The sequence below is a fragment of the Heliconius melpomene genome, chromosome 10 (assembly GCF_056956725.1).
Source record: "Heliconius melpomene rosina isolate 202511_hmr_F chromosome 10, ASM5695672v1, whole genome shotgun sequence".
NCBI lineage: Eukaryota > Metazoa > Arthropoda > Insecta > Lepidoptera > Nymphalidae > Heliconius > Heliconius melpomene.
Genome location: NC_140398.1, coordinates 7,963,918 through 7,981,142, shown reverse-complemented (window position 1 = coordinate 7,981,142; position 17,225 = coordinate 7,963,918). Strand labels below are relative to the sequence as shown.

The following is a 17,225-nucleotide window of genomic DNA, read 5'->3' as shown; positions in this document are numbered from 1 at the left end:
CCCTGCTAGGCATAAAGCGTGAAACTAAAACATTTTAAGATCATTGTTTTGGCTTCTGTTACATTGTTACATGCCCACAATAATAGATTTTCTCATTTATTTTCTATTTACAGACAGCGATTGGTTATATTTTTATTATAAAACATGAACCTCTCTTATTATAAATATTATCAAAAACATTTTTACTGGATAAAAATTAATGAAACTTGGTTATTAATATATATTTTTTAATCTGATATTCATTAAAATATTTGTAATACTCTCTCTATTTCTCACTTAATGCGGACAATGGAATTATATTTGGTAACGAAGCACTTCGCTATCTCGTTAGGAGGGTAATGTGATTTACTAGCGCACTCTACTTAAAAACAGTAAATAATTTACTGGTATACTTATCTACTTAATAATATTATAGAGACGTTAGCACATAACAGCGATGTATCTGACCAGCTGGTATGTCCAGAAATATGTGTAGTTCTACATTGCTTTTGTGTGAGTTTTAGTATGTGTATATAATATATCACAAGAAAATGTAATATATTATCTGCACATACTGAAATATCTAGTGAAAATATTATAAAAATTTGTTTTCATAGTCCATTACATTATTTAAATAATTATGTAAAAACTTTATTTCTAGGCTAATAAAGGTTCCCATATAAACTTGATAAATAAAAAAACTCAAACTTTATTCACATAAAATAATATGTTAAAAAAGCTGTTACTTTTGTATTTGCGTTTCTCACACAAAGGCTTGCGAGTGACTGATTGACAGACAGCCGTAATATAATTTATGATATGAAATTGAAGAAAGTTTTTTGGATATATGAGACGTGTAATAAGAAGAGATTTTTCCATTTTACTCTTATATAAATTTATTTGCAATTTTAATATACTTTTAGGGTTCAGTGCATCTAAAGGTAAAACGGAACCCTTATAGGATAACTTTGTTGTTCGTCTATCAGTTTGTCAAGACGGCCATTTGGAAGTATCATGAAATTAATATAAAATATTCAATTCGGAGTACAGAAAAAATCAACTTATTTTAACTTAAAATTGTAGGTTGCAAATATTGGAATACTTATCGTACCACTTTTTACCATTAGAATTTATTCCAAAATCCTTAGAAATACAATGTCTTATACACTTTAGAAGTGTCTAACTTTCAAGCAACAAACTTTAGGAATATTTATATTGATTGATGATATTCTATTATAAACTTTCGTATGGACGGAAGCGTCGTCGTCACTTTACCTGGGTAAGTAGCAGGGTTGCTACAGCAGGATATAACGTGTTGGTTGAAAATGTTTTTATCGTTCGGCTACGGAACCCTAAAAGGGACCACTGAGCACGTGACATGTCTGCTGTAGTTGAAATTTGAGACTTTTAGAAAATTTCTGCCAACTTTAAAAAAACACAAACACATAAAGAAGGCTGAATGCTCTATCATAACACTAATGGAAGCCCGCAATAAACCTTGATGACCCGATGCTTGCTTGCCATATATTTCAAATATTTATTAAAAGTTTCAAAATGAAAATAACTAAACCACCGCGTAAATTAAAACCTGTTATTTTAGTAACATCAAAACCGCTCGTTCAATAGAAAATTGTTTTTATGACTAAGCTGTCAGAAGCACGGTAACTAGGTGGTTCTTAATTAACTATTCATCCTTCAAGGTAAAAAATGTCGATATTTCTCGAAGGGTTTTATATAAAATGCATCAGAAATAGAATGGATCTTGAGTTGCCTTGTAATAAATACATAATTATGACATAATTAGAATGTCACAAAAATAAAAAAAACGACAGAGGCATGAATAAAGTTACGAAGGACTTTCTTTTCATGTTTTTTAAGCTATTCTGTAAATATGATTAATAAATGCAGTATCGAGAGAAAATTCGGGATAGTATCCAAAAGTAATTTGAAAATACTTTAATAGAAAAAATATATTTGTGCTTTCACGTTAATTGTTTCAATGTAAACCACTAACAGTTACCTCGAGCACATAGAAAGTGTCATGTCCCGTCACGAATACGTTCTTATTTCCATTTGACGTGACAACTTGAGCAAACCTGGGTTATTGTATTGCTAGGGGGCCGTCTACTTAACAGCATTTTTATATATAGCCAAATTATACAATATCTTTACATAAATAAATAGGCTATGTGTTATTTATATATCAATAAGTAATAACAAATATACAGCCCGGATGGGTGTATATTTGTTCCTCTTAAACATTTTTACTTATATAAAATTAATAACATTAACTTAATATTTAAAATATATATTCCATTTTACAGTGATCTTTAATTCAGAGATAAATGCAGCGTGGTTATTTACAACAGAGTGTGTGCATTGTCTGAGCTTTAAAATCCATTTAAATTGTAATCTGAATGAGATAATATGAGCACAGCTGGACCAAACAAAAAATATACTCGTGATCTATATTAACTTTATACATATTAAATGTATCTATATATTTTTTACAAATTACCCCCATTTTACCTGTATTTTTAAGTGGCTTTTATAAGGTTGACATCTAACTACGTAAATAAGTAAAATAAAAAATGCGTGAAAAATTAATAACGAAACTATCACTATAAGGCCTTTTTATAACAATGGTAACGGAAATGTAATAATAAATTTCTTCCGTTATAAACTTTTCCGTTACTGGGTGGCTTATAGATAAAATTGCAATTTTAGATTCTCCAAATATCTACAAGATTTTTTTATTTTAATCTAGTAATAAGTAATAATAAAATTGTTTACATATTAATGAAACGTAGAATAGAAGTAAAGAAATGAATCTCTAGATGAACCATGAAATCCAGAAAACACCGTAACTCATTCTACTTCTAGATATAAATAGAATAGTAACTAGCAGGTCCGTTTGTCTGTAGCGTACATACCCTACCCTATGTATGATAAATGGCGCCATTACGCTACAGCACGTCCAGCGGCCGCGATAAGGCTGACCAATCACCTAATAGTCAATGATATATTGCTGCATTTTTCTACCTTTTCGAATGGTTTTTGAGTTTGTTTTTCGTGGATTATTGTTTTATTGTTTGTTTTGTTTGTACCAAACAATGGTAGAGTTATAAATTGGGGGGGTTCAAATCTGATTTATATTTATGTGGTTTTGATTATGATAAGGGCAACACAGAGTATAATATTGACTATATCTGTTGATCAATTAAGAAAAGCTGTAGGAAATTTCTTAGTTAAAACTTTTAATAAATTATACATTATTAATTATATTTATTTTATTGCTATAAATCTATGGTTACTATTATTTTAAAGCTTGTTGAATTATTTAAAAATATATAAATTGTTAAATTATACGCGTTAATCTCAGTAACTAGAGGTTCGAATTAAAAAATATGTATCTTTTCATTTATCTAGAAAGTTATAATATATTACGACGTATTTACGTCGTTTCGACGTAACCCACTGTACCTGCAGCTCTGATAAAAGTTACCTCCAGCGCAACCTCAGAGCCGGAGATTACATTTAGTTACTTGCACTTCACACACAGGTGAAGCCGTGGGTAAAGGCTAGTTAAATAATAAAAAATATTTTTAAAGTTAAAAGGTAAAATTATCTAAAAGAATAGAACATTAAAAAAACACAATTAAAATAAACATCACCTATAATAAAATAGCTATACTCAAAATCAATATACCACACCCACAACGTTCACGGGTCAGTCGACTTCTAACTAAAATTTTATATTTCACCTTCAAAATCCCAATCAGGGGCCTTTGTCAAATGTGTCCTCTGAACTCAGAACGTTCTATCATGAAATTCCCATGGCAGAAATTTCTAGCTGACTTGCTCTACCGATATTGGTTGTATAGGAAGAATTTTTGACAAAATCCTTTATAACATTTTATTTGATATAAATCTATGTATGTGGAAGTACGTGAGTCAGATTTGATTTCTGTCGGTAGCCCAATTTTTACGGTTATTTCATCTAATGAATATATATTTGTAGCTATTTTGTTTTTATATAGGTACTATATTGATTCTTTCTTTTTTTTCAGCTTCATGCTTTACCCGGAATAAATTCTATTATTTTGGAAGCAGTCGTATTTCCCGCACAATAAAGTGAACATAGAGTAAGCGGAATTTAAAACTAATCTACAAATAGTAAAAAATGCTTCACTGCTTAAACAATTTATAGAAATTAGAGAAACAGTACGTTAAGCGCGTTTCAAATCTCAACATTCCTTTAATTTATTCAAATTCAAATTCAAATTCAAAATATTCTTTATTCAAATAAACTATAAAAGCACTTTTGAATCGTCGAATGTACATGTCAACAAAAAGCTACCACCGGTTCGGAAGGCAGTTCTGCTGAGAAGAGCCGGCAAGAAACTCAACAGTGGCTCTTTTCAAAGTCAATGGTATATTTTACTATTACATATATATATTTTACTATTACATATATTTATTCCTCATAAATAGCATACTATTGTATATAAGAACAGTCAGAAATAATTCACAAAGACCTATATTATTAAATCTTATTAAATTTTGACACCTCATCAGAGATTTAAAATTGTTTGTACAATAGCGTTCTTTAACAAAGTAGATTAAGGTGCTTTAAGTACCTTTTACTTCAAAAATAAGCCTTTTAAACTAAATTCTAGAGTCAAAGTGTCAATTTACTAAACTTTTAAAAGCTTTTACGGTCCGACTAAAATCTGTTATCGCACTTTCATACTTAGCTTTTTAAGCCGTCTTGTAAATTTATAGGAGACGCCGCGGCATGTAACAATATATACCTACCCATGACGTTGGTTAGGTTTTACCTGCGGCTTCTCCCGCGTGATGAAACGTTTAACGTGATATAGCCTACAGCCCGAAAGAAGAAGAAGAAAAAAGAAGAACGAGATAAAAAGTAATTTTAACACTTTGAAATACAAAACATATAGTTTATATACTGAATTCTATATAGTGCAACGGTATAAAGTCAGCATTTCGTAAATTCGATACTCCAAGTTGCTAAGGCGTCGAGGTGTTGCACTTAACTACGTACCAAGTTAAAGTGTAACTTGAGCGGAAGAAATTCTAGAAACTTAAGTCTGACTAACTTCGCCGATAGGTACTGATAGTGTCATGGAATAAGTGACGTCATTGTAGTGGGAGTGGAAAGTTAGTGTCGGTGTTAGTGTCTATATTTCTTACTATTGTAAATTTCATAAGTAATTTATATTAAATTATTTCATTGGGTTCGAGTTAAAAACTTCGTAAGTTCCCTTTGAAGCGATGAAAAGAAGGCATTCAATTCCACGCTTTTCATTCCTTTGGCGGAACTTAACGCCTCTCTTTGTACTTATTACACTATAAAATAAAAATTAAAAACTCTCCCGTCCTCACATCCAACAGGTATCAGTCATGCTACGTCGAGTTTGTTTTATTTAAGATATAAGATGCATAGTGCGATATAACCACCACATATAATATTACTTAACGGTTACTATTAGATAATACCTACAATCAATCGTTCAAAAGATACTGGAGGAAGGTTACATAAAAAATATGAGGATCCCACGGTGTGTGTGAAGAGGACAGTGGACGAAGCGAAAGAGGTATGCAGGGACTACCCCCTAGATTACAAGAAGACACTGCTCAACACAAAATCCGTATAAGTGTAACCAGGACATGCATATGTTTGACATTTATGTCAATTTCTGTCATTTCCTGAGAAATTTAAAAATTTTGAAGTAAGATACCAAAAAATATATATGTATTTATTTGTATAATCTATTATAATTAAGTACATTCCGGACGCTAGATTAAGATAATCTAATTTGTTGTTTCTTTACTTTAAAGTTTATGTTTTTAAAGAAATAAAATAAATACAAAAAGCGTACATTATAATCAGTAAAGGCGAACAGACAAACATTATATTTTAAATATATATATATATATATATATACTATGCATCACAAAAGAAAGAAAATTATGTATTCTCATTCATTTTCTATACTCACATACATATATTATTATCACTGACATTGATTTGTTATATTTTGATAAACCCATTGTTCTGTTAACGACGTACGTCGATCCAATTGTTAGAGAACTCAATCGCTTGTAGATAACATTCTTTGATTATTAATGTTCCTAACGCGTCGAAAAGAAGATGAAATATAGATAAATGTATTTGACAACTGAAGTGTTATAAGATAAATTAGAAAAATATTTTTTTATCCCGCATATAGCAGGTTAGGCAGAGGGAACTTGTTTTAAGACCCTCAGGTTCTATTTTCTCGCTTATTTTTAAGACATGTTGAGTAGCGGATCTCAAAGCCGTGTATTGTCTCGTTACCAGAGCGAGGAAATGACAATTCATTGCCTCGAGTGGAAACCGATCCCACAATCACAGCTTTAGCCTTTTTACTTTAATTCAATATTACGTATAATAAATCGTTTTTATTGTACTCGTTAAAATTTCGCTAAGTCACGAATAAATTTAATCAAGCCCATCTGTTGTTTCAGTAAAGAATTAAACTAATTAAAGAAACGAAAAAGTATTTGCACGTGATAGTAATCATAATTTTACTTAATACTATAGATTACTAGTTCTAAGTAAAACAACTAACTCTAAATACAATAAACGATATGTAATAAACTCATGGGACAAAAAATCCTTATAATAGTTCACAAAATTAGTAGATTTAGAATTAGGAGGACCTAAAGAACTTCACCAATCTTTTCACACACCATACGAAAATTCGAAACGAGCGAAGCGAAAGAAATCCAACAAATAGATTATATAGATAATGTTTCCACCAGAACGGGGAAGTAATATACAATGACAAAGGCGTGCAAAATAATTTGGCAAAGAAACATGGTTTCCCTCCATAAAAACGTAATCTACGATATCAAAAGCCAGTAAAAACACGATTCAATATTCTAAATCACTGTTTACGTTTCATAGCGGCATCGGCATTCCCATTTCTGAGATGAGTCACCGCCGACCAAATAAAGTCGTTCGTTCGATCTACGGGGAAACAAAAAAGAACGAAGTGTCGAGCTAAATACTAGAGACTTATTAAACGTTGCAAGTTGACTCCTTTGTATGGCGCCGACTGTTTCAGGTTGAATCCATTTTGATTTCTATTCAAATGTGTTTCTATTTGACGTTGGTTTTGTTTGGATTGTTGCTTGTGTATATTAGGTTAATTCGGAAATTATTGACGGGAGTTTACAAGAGTTTAAATAACTATATATGTTAAACTCTAACGCTACTATGCGACCAACAGAAAACGCGAAGCCTAACTACGAGAGTGGTGTAGGACGCTGAATTTTATGAATTTTAGTAGTAAAGTAAACGCTAAGATACAATTCAATTTCCTACGAAAATGCTAATGAAATATTAATTAATAAAACCGTATCAAAACAAGCTTTCTAGATTTTTTATGGTGTATTTTATTTTACAAATCAAGCCCTTTCATTTGATACTCATATTAGGTGGTTTGTGAAAAAGAGAGAAGAGTTATCTTTTTCTTTTCCCGCTCTGGCATCATTACCACCCTTGTTGCCGATGCGCGGCGTTGAGTTTCGCCATTCAAACGCAATGTCTTGAAAATTGTGCGGAGAAAGAAAGGAATGGAGTGTTTTCAACATTAGGTACGCTTCCTTCCAAACTTCCTATTCTAGGAATTTTGCTCCCTCAAAGATGCTTTCCGACAAATTTGATAACGCAATTTGTCCCTATATGTTGTAAAAGATCAGATCTAAAAAAAAATGCCTCCCAAGATCAAACTCAAAGTTAAAAAATAAATAAGTGCTAAAACGTAATCCAAAAATGTGCTGTTAATAAACAAGATTTTCTTCTATATCATAAAAATATCCAAAATTTCAATTAGTAGTATGAAAATCAAAAAACGAATCATCAAAAACTAAAATATAAGTAAAACATCATAATTATACTAAAAATAAACTTTCAAAGATGAATTTTATATTAAAAATATAATATTTTTAACCACCACTGACTAACACGTGCATCCACAAGGAACGTGTTCTGGTAAACATCGTGTAATTATTTCCCACATAGAAATACTAAGGCACGTTTCACATACGAGTGTACCACAAAATAAAGACCGTAAGGATAAATTTTCTATTCTATATGAAATAAGCTATATAATATAACTATACTAATCGTCGCCCACAACTTTGCTTGCGGTAATATTAATACTGTAAGTCCCCTTTTTTCCAGTCCCCCTAGAAATCATTTTAGTGCTCCTTTACCTCCCTTACATATCCACATGCCAAATTTCGGTGGATTTATTAGTGATATTATTACTGTTATTGTATTGAAATAAATATATTAGTAAGAATAATAGTTTAGAGCTATTCGCTCATATATTTTTATAAGAAAACTGAATACAATTTTCTCACAAAAATATATGTGAAGAAACGCCATCGTAATTCTATTCTATAGAACAAACAGAAAACAGTACAAGAAACTGTTTAACATAATGTACAGAAATCTGTCAGGAGTGACGCCTTGCCGCCTTATAAATATAAAATATATTTGTTGAAGCGATGAGGAAAATATAAAAGAAAACATAACGCGGTCTAGAGTATGGTTACTGAGTGACAGATCGATTTTATGACGCACCTCTTGGAAATCAGCTACTTTATCACAAGAATTATCAATTTGTTTTGTTTTGAACCTTATTTAAATCATTTTTTTCTAAATCCCGAATATAGCAGAGTAGGTAGATAGAACCCAGAGATAAGACACTCCGTTCTCTTTCATCTGATTCATTTCGTGTTAAGTTTCGTAATTTAAAGACGCTAAATAATAAATAATTCACAATTTCTCCCGAGTGGGAAGCGAACTCACAACCGTCGCGTTACAGTTAAACGTATGTATGTGCCTCTGCGCCATGACGGCCTCAAATTCATCATATTAAATATCAAATGTATCGTCCTCTACCGCGTACATGTGACTAATGAATAATTCTCTTTCCCTCTGGCGGATGGACTGAGTAGACGTGAAGCGTGAACACGACAGCCGATACAAGTGTCTATAGATACATGACACCCGCCGCCACGCCGCCATCTAAATCCTGATAATTTTGCTGAAAGTGAAGAACGGAGTGTCTTATCGGTTCCCCACTTTCTTGATTACTTGTAAGTAAGTAACCACATGGTCAATGTCTAGTACCAACTGACTAATTATTTATTACCTCATATGGGATGTCCGAAAAACATAATATAAATTTTCTCTGTTTCTCCTGTTTTTTTTTCTAAAAAATGTCATTTTAATTATCGAAATAGACTATACATTTTCGAACTACCGTATTTTAAATAAAATATATATGTAGGTAGGAAGTATAGAGCGATTCCTATTGACCTGTAGTAGTGCTAAGTCGGATTCAGAAAGGGTATTAGGTGAAGTGCAGTGTTTCAGTGCTTATGTTGGCTGATGGATGATGGATTTATTTTAAAGCATTCCATTTATATTTTTTATATTAATTTTTGTAAAAGCTTTCGCGTTTTATGTATTGAACATTCTCAGCTCTCCTTTTAAGGTAAATTGGAACTGTACTCGAAAAAAATATGTATTATTATTTTTTATTTCACGGGGAACCTAGTGTTTAGAAATTTTGTTTCACACTTTCTGTTCAAGGTAACGAGACATTGTGAGTTGAGTAGCGGAACTCATCGACGCACTTTCTTGTTACCAGAGCGAGGAAATAAAAATAATTTATGCCCAAAATGGGAGTTGAACCCACAAACAACCGTCTCATTTACAATCGCTCCACCGCTGCGCTACGATATACTACGTGAGATTTCTCACTAATGCTAACAATGCTACAATATGGCTAACTAAAAAAATATATAACTTTTTATTTTCCATAAAACCATTAATAAAAAACCGTTGTTTCATCAGTTAAATTTATATTACATCGAATATTTCATACGAGTATTATAAAAACTACTTCGTAATATTTTTATTTTTCGTATGAATATTTCATTACCAATATTTTTCATAGAAATTGCCTTTGAAAAATCAATGTTTACTATATCGATTATAAAATATTGCTTCTACCATCTGCCATTTGACCTGCACTCGACTTTTATCGTATTTAAAAAAAACCACGCTCCCCTAGATACTTTATAGATCGATTTCTGCGTAAAGTGCCAACTCGAAGCTACACAATTTGTATGAAATTCAGAAATTACCACGAGCAAACATTCCTACGACTTTCAAGTTAAATATTTATGCAGAAAAGATTTTTACTTCCTCGCTCTGGTATCTAGGCAAAGCGCGGCGTTAAGTTTCGCCATTCAACACGCAATGCCTCCAGAATTCGGCAGGAAATGGGGAGCAGAAATGTCTTAATGGGGACAACGTGTTCAAATTAAGATTCTTTAACTAGGTTCCCAAATTCCGTCTGCTTACCCAACATGCAGAAAAGAGCGTGAAGTTAACAAAAAATAAAAGTGTTTTAAAATAATTTCGCTACGAGACAAAATCCGGTAAACAGAAAGCTAACACGGATGTACGCGGTACTATAAATTCGAATTTTAGCTTACTTTAAAGTAACATTTTCTAGGTTACACCTGCGACTGCTCTAAAGAATTTTATTCGTGACTAAAATAACGTGTCATCTACTGACTACAGATAAATATATGATTTCTCTTGCTGCGAATTCATATCTTGTTTAAAGTGGTTTTTATGATTTATTCCTAAAAAGTCAGATATGGGGATTTTTAAATCTGAATATACCAATTTTATTCTACTTTTTAAAAGGCCGTCATGGCGTAGCGGCACGGCGTCTACTGGAAAACGGAGGGGGAGTGAATGGATTTCATTTCTGTGATCTGATGACAAGACAAAACGCAACATTGAGCTCCACCAATGTCTCATAAATTGGGGGGGGGGGGAAATAAGTTACAGTCCCTGCCTAGGCGGGGTATAACGTGAAGCTAATTTTATTTTATTTACTTAAGAGTCAAGAGTATTCAATGGTAACACAGTAAATTATAAAAAATGTGATCTTTAATAATATCCAACAGAAATTCCTTCGAAAAAAAAAAGATAAGATTAAAACTTCTTATTGTACATTTGACAAGATTCATTACATATATATTAAATCAAACGACATAAAATTCAAAATGCACAAAGCCAGCCTTATCACTAAAAGTGATATCTCCTAAACATTAAAAGTTACAAATTAATTAAGAAACATCCGCCAAACTTATGAATATTAAACGAAAAATGTATACCTACGCATAAACAGGCAATACATCACCAGCAAAACAATTTGGGAGTTTTATAAGAACTTCAACATCTTGGCGAGCAGAGCAAATTTCGCAATTAAGTACGAAGGAACCCTGATAAATGGTTTTCGTATTATGGGGGAGTAAACACACTTACGCCCTTAGATTTATGACGTGGAGGATTAAATGTATGAGTGTAACACGGCTGTTTGGTATTAAGTAAAGAGACTTGATGAAAATAGTGGTCATTAGTGATAGTATTATTTTCTTAATAGTCACCTTGTTTGTGCCATATTATTTTTTCGCAATTTTGCTGAAAGACTTTTGTAATAATAACTCTATACTCTCCATACATCGTCGTTTTGGATATTGCATTTTAATATGAAATTATAATATATTTTTAGCATTTTTTTTTACCGTATAGTCTAGTAAGCAGAAAAACCTAGTGTCACTTAGTTATAATTAAATATATATACTATCACAGGAACATAAAGCGTCATTTATGAAATGAATATACTGTATAAAATATTCCAAAAGTCCACAAATATATAAGTAATCCCCCACAAAAGCTAATTTCAGTTGGTCCTGCAATATTGGCAAGAATTCATGATAAAGTTAATTCCGTAATCTCTTTAAGTCGGATTGGGATTCGTCTAATTGCTTTGTTGATCTCGACTTCAAACCTTTGGCTATAGTTAAAATATTTTGATCCTCTCTCAAAGTGTTCATTCACGAGCATTTAAAATTTTGAGGTCATTGTGGTGTAGTTAACTAGTAGTAATGCTATTCTATATAATTATGTATGGAATGGTTGGTGTGGGTTCGATTCTTAGTTTAAGTTGTGGATAAGGAATAATTGCAGGTATATCTTGTAATGTTAATAGATCCTTAAGAGCTTCACTCTTCGTGCAGCACATAACAAGGTGGAGGTAACCTGAGAGCCCAGTGTTACGATACTCCATTCGCATTAAAACTTTTCCGTTCCCAACTTTCCGCGTGCGTGTTGGCGAAACTCAGCGCCGTGATTTGCCTCGTCAAAAATACCGACTGGAAATCGAACCGACAACCGTCACGTTAATAGTCGTACTCTTGCCTGCCTCTGCGGTACGACGGCCTCAATACATATTTACTTTAATATTGATATTTAAAATATATTTTTACTTTTTATTTGGAGCTAAATATTGTGGAAATATCTGTTTGTCTCTAGTTACTACAAATATACGTATAACGTAGAGGACCATAAAAACATGTTATTCTAACTTGTCTTGTACCAATTACAAATAACTTTGCCAAAACAGTGTCGACAAAATCCTTACTTTAATAATTGATATGTAGTACTAATTTAGTACTTTCTGTTACTTCGATACTCATGGATTAAACATCTAAATAATAAACTTTTATTTCACTTTTGTAAGTCCGATGTAGCTTAAACTTTGAATTAGGACTTAAAACTGATGACAATGAAATTACATCTCATCAATGTTATTGTTAATCCAAAATGGCCGTCGTAACAAAATGAAGGATTACAATTTTTACACCACTTTCTTAATAGGGATAGCAAATGAAAGGACTTCATTTGTAAAATACAACAGCATAAAAAATTTGGAAACCTGATTTTCAAAAAGATTTCTTCAATTAATATTTTATAAATGTACCATGAGGGATGGGCAATCGAATTTATAACTATTACATTCAGTGTAGCACGTATGCTATCTAGCTTCATTACCAGAGCCATGAAAAGAAAATATATGAGAAATTTAATTTCCTCAAGAGGGTATTGAGCCCACAACCTATAGCATTTACTGTCACATACTTGTACCCCTGCGCCAGAATAGGCTTTAGAAAATGTTTGTATTCGATTGTATTAGATCATGTCTAACTTTATATCTCTTTTCTTAACTCTTTTGTTCTTAACTTTTCAGATATGAATAATTTAAATATAAATAAAAATCATTCATAAATATGATTTTTTTATCAGTGGTTGAACTGGAGTAAGACCTTCAGGAACCCCACGATACTCGCCCTGCCTTCTTAACTATAGTCATTTGAGATATTGATCAAAACTTTAGTCGAATATACGTAAAGGGTAAATGAATTAAAGTTGAATACCTTTTGAATTTTTAAAAATATTTTTTAATTAAGATTCATTTTAATTAATTTTTACATCGAATAAATATTCTGCCAATTATATTTCACTTCGTTTTATATAGTAAGCAATAAAAAGGATTCTCTTTCCTCATTCATTGGTTTTTATTAATTTAACTTCGAAATATTTTTCCATTTAGCAATGAGTAACTACTAAAGATCAAAGAAAGATATTTATTTATATTAAATTTATATTAATATAAAACTCTTCTTTCACTGAATGACTGACAAACAACGCACAGATGCAACTCCTGAAGTTGGAAAATTGAAATCTTGCATCGTACACTATGTAGGTAGAACAAAATTGCGGGCGAAAAAAGCGAAACTCGTAGCTTAGGGGAAATCATAAGAAGAATATCTTAAAAAGAAATGCTTACACGTGAAACGATTTTCTACAATTTATTTGCTAGTTGGTTACAAATGGGTCTTGTCAGCTACATCGCCGGCGTAGCGCTACGAGCTACGTTCGTAGAAAAGCTCTACGCGTAGCCAAACGCAAAGTGATTCTTAATGGAATGAATTGTAAATGTATGTTTTTTTTTTAAATATTAAAAAAACATGTTTTTCTTATTACTTCAACTTTTATTCCATGGATATACTAGGTTTATTCATTACGAACAACATTTTTAAGAATAATATAACTTTTTCATTTGTAAATCAATTAAAATAAAATGTTAGAAGTTTGCCAAAATAAATACTAAAAACTGCAATTAAATCGGTTCAGCCATGGTGGTGAGATAGGTTAGTGAGAACAAACGCACAGACAAACAGCATGCATGCTAACAATAACATGTTTTCTTATATATCTTCCACCTACAGACACTGATTTGATACGATTTTTTATAAATATAGATAAGTAATAAGGAAAATCAACATCTTTGTTTATAAAAATATTATTTAAATATAATCTGTGATATACTTTAAGCAAAAAAGAACAAGCCTAAAATGAAAAAATAACCACTTCTAAATCAAAAAACGAGTGTTCCATAACTTAATTTGCAATTTTTTACATCCAAGGATGAAACAGATTAGGTTAGAAAAAAGTTATTATATTTTGCATAAAGATTAAAGCTTGCTCGCGACGTGTAATTTCCCTCTAAAAAATGAATGACTTATGAAAGCAATTTGGATAAGCGAAAAGAAATAATATAGTTGTAGGTTTCATTCGCGAATAAAGTTAACATTTAAAATATATTTTTTGTTTCGCAGTGTATCTCGCTTATAGCAGGGTACCTGGAACCTGGAAACTTACTGTTAAGAGAATATTAGTTACAAAATATTTTTGCACGAAGTGTCTTAACACTATGTCCTCTTACGTAAACTACTAAAATTACCTGAAAACAATATTATACTTATTTTTCTATCCAAATATTAGTTTTATAAGCCATTTAGTTGTCCTGGCATAAAACCGCGATCCACTCTTGGTTACCTCCACGATTGCAACAGCGTGTATCTGAACGTATCTGACGCCATTTTATGGGCAATAACAAAGCAATGTGGCGGACGGCGGAAAATATTTCATAGTATCGCTTAGGATTTATTGGGCAATGTCTCTTTATGGGTGGAGTTTAAGAATGAAATATTACATGAAACGGTTATTCTTACAGGCAAATGTTGTAGTTCGAAGTTAGTGTGAATTTCGATTTATTTTCCGGTTATGTGTTTCTTTATTATTAACTTTACGCTGTATACACCGTTCCTGTTAAGACATTCTGATTGCGTGCTTAGAGGCGAAATTCAACGCCACGCTTACAGGGCGAAGAAATGAAAGTATTAATTACTTCCTTCCTGTTCGAATGGGAATCAAACTCACAACCATCACGTTTAGAACAATATTATTAAATAATAAAAACAACGAACACAATTTTAGTAAGAAACAACAGTACAACTATCTGTATCTGTTATTCAAGTGATAGAAAACTCGTAAAGCTCTTCAAATTTCAATCTTGAAACATTCCTCTGGGAGTAACCACTTGCAAGCTGAATCCACTTTTTGAAAATGATCGTTATACTCGAATACATAAATATCGTATTTCAGGGTAGGCGGAAAGAACCTTATGACAAGATACTCCGTTCTCCGCATTCCGCCCAAAACGGACACGCTGTGTGTTGCAGGAGCGATTGCGGAGCAGAACTCCGCAATTTATGTTGACAAAGCAAAGAAATGAAAACAATTATCGAATGATTATAGGTATTTTACAGTCAGGAAATGCAAGTTGTTCATCTTAAGTAGCACCGCAAGCCAAAGGCGAATTTTTAGGCACAATAAAAAAAATATGTTCAACAATATATAATGTTCATAGCAGACGGTAGTTAGACTTGTCCAAAAGAAAAAAAATATACAAAATCTATAGATTTTGAATTTTAGAATTATATTTTCTGAGCTCACCCTAAGAATTTTCAAAATAAAAGCAATACATAAAATATATATATAATATATAATAAAATTAACATTTAATTAAGAAACTACACAAAGAATATTAGCTTCAACTACTATTTCTCTATAACATAATACACCACATAGAAAAACAAGTGAAAAAAAGGTAAAAAATATCAAAGAAAAATAATAAAGTGTATCACAAAAACTTGTAATAAGCCTCATACATAAGTAGTTTTATGTGCCTGTTAAGTAGAAACGAGGGCGAGCGTAGGCGAGTACCGCGCACATATATTGTTATCGAAGTTTTGAAATGTTAGACTCGCATTTTTTCTTTCACAAACTCTGTGATGTGCTGAAGTGATTTTGATTAAAATTCCTTTATTTTGTAGTTAGGTAAATATTGGGACTAAAATTTTCATCTATGCTTTTATATCTAGTAGGTATATATTTATATTATAAAGCTAGAGTGTTCGTTTGGTTAATTTTTAATTTAAGGATTTACTGGTTTAATTAACACTAAAACCATATAATATTAACGAAAATTAAGCAATAATTTATGAAAAGCGGACGCCAGAGCTATGCTATTCTATATCATTAATGAATAGAAACGGCCTTATTGTTTCTAACACATAATCTGAGGGGATCTAGAGACTGTAGCAATCGTGATTTATGAAACCATATAAACACATGCCTGGTTACACACGACTAGCATGAAGGAAAAGCTCTCTCGCGACTGGAAGGATTAGGGAGACGGGTTGAGATATGAAATTTTAATAACTAACGAAGCGATAATTAATAGTTCTTAACTAAACTAAGAATATTATATGTATATCGTTGAGTAGATATTAAATAGTTGATTGCATGTAAACAAATGTTAATATCTAATAGTCTAGTCTAGTTTTATCGTACAGAGAAAACACGAATCACCTAAAGTCACAAAATAAATAATAAAAAAAAGAAAAAAATCTCAAGGTATCTAATAATCACCCGTCCATACAGGGAAAACTATGGTAAATCACTATACTAACAGTTTTCATTTGAAATAGAAATAGGGAGTACCTTGACACTGTGTTTTCCTTGCTCATCTATACGAAAAAAAATCGTGAAGTTAATAGTCTTTTAAATACAGGATGGTCTACATAAAATACTTCCTTCCCGCAACTTAAATTATATACAAAAATGAACGCCACACAAATATTTCACCTGAGCTGAGCACGCTAAACCCGTCTGAAGCAACATGTGCTCATATAAAATGTATGTACGTCTGTTACAACTGCATCACATGAATTATTCAGTAGTGCACAAGTGCTAGGTCTACTTAGGTTAGTGAGGTTAAGCATTTATCTCAACACCAACGTGGATTGCCGCAAATGTACTAACGGCAACGTGAACGTGCACGTGAAGGTATTTCATGATTAAGACTTAAACTTCTGGATTTTATTAG

At 31.8% G+C, this 17,225-nt stretch overlaps 1 protein-coding gene and 1 long non-coding RNA gene across 7 annotated transcripts in view; one reads left to right on the top strand and one right to left on the bottom strand.

The window, feature by feature from the left end:
• LOC146535410 (uncharacterized) overlaps positions 1–13,279 on the top strand; it is a 50,311-nt gene extending 37,032 nt beyond the window's left edge. The window contains exon 2 of the long non-coding RNA XR_014878349.1: positions 13,179–13,279. This is a non-coding gene — a long non-coding RNA (uncharacterized LOC146535410). The remainder of the gene's footprint in view (positions 1–13,178) is intronic.
• LOC146535409 (neuronal acetylcholine receptor subunit alpha-7-like) overlaps positions 1–17,225 on the bottom strand; it is a 94,266-nt gene that overhangs the window by 41,958 nt on the left and 35,083 nt on the right. The window lies entirely within an intron of this gene.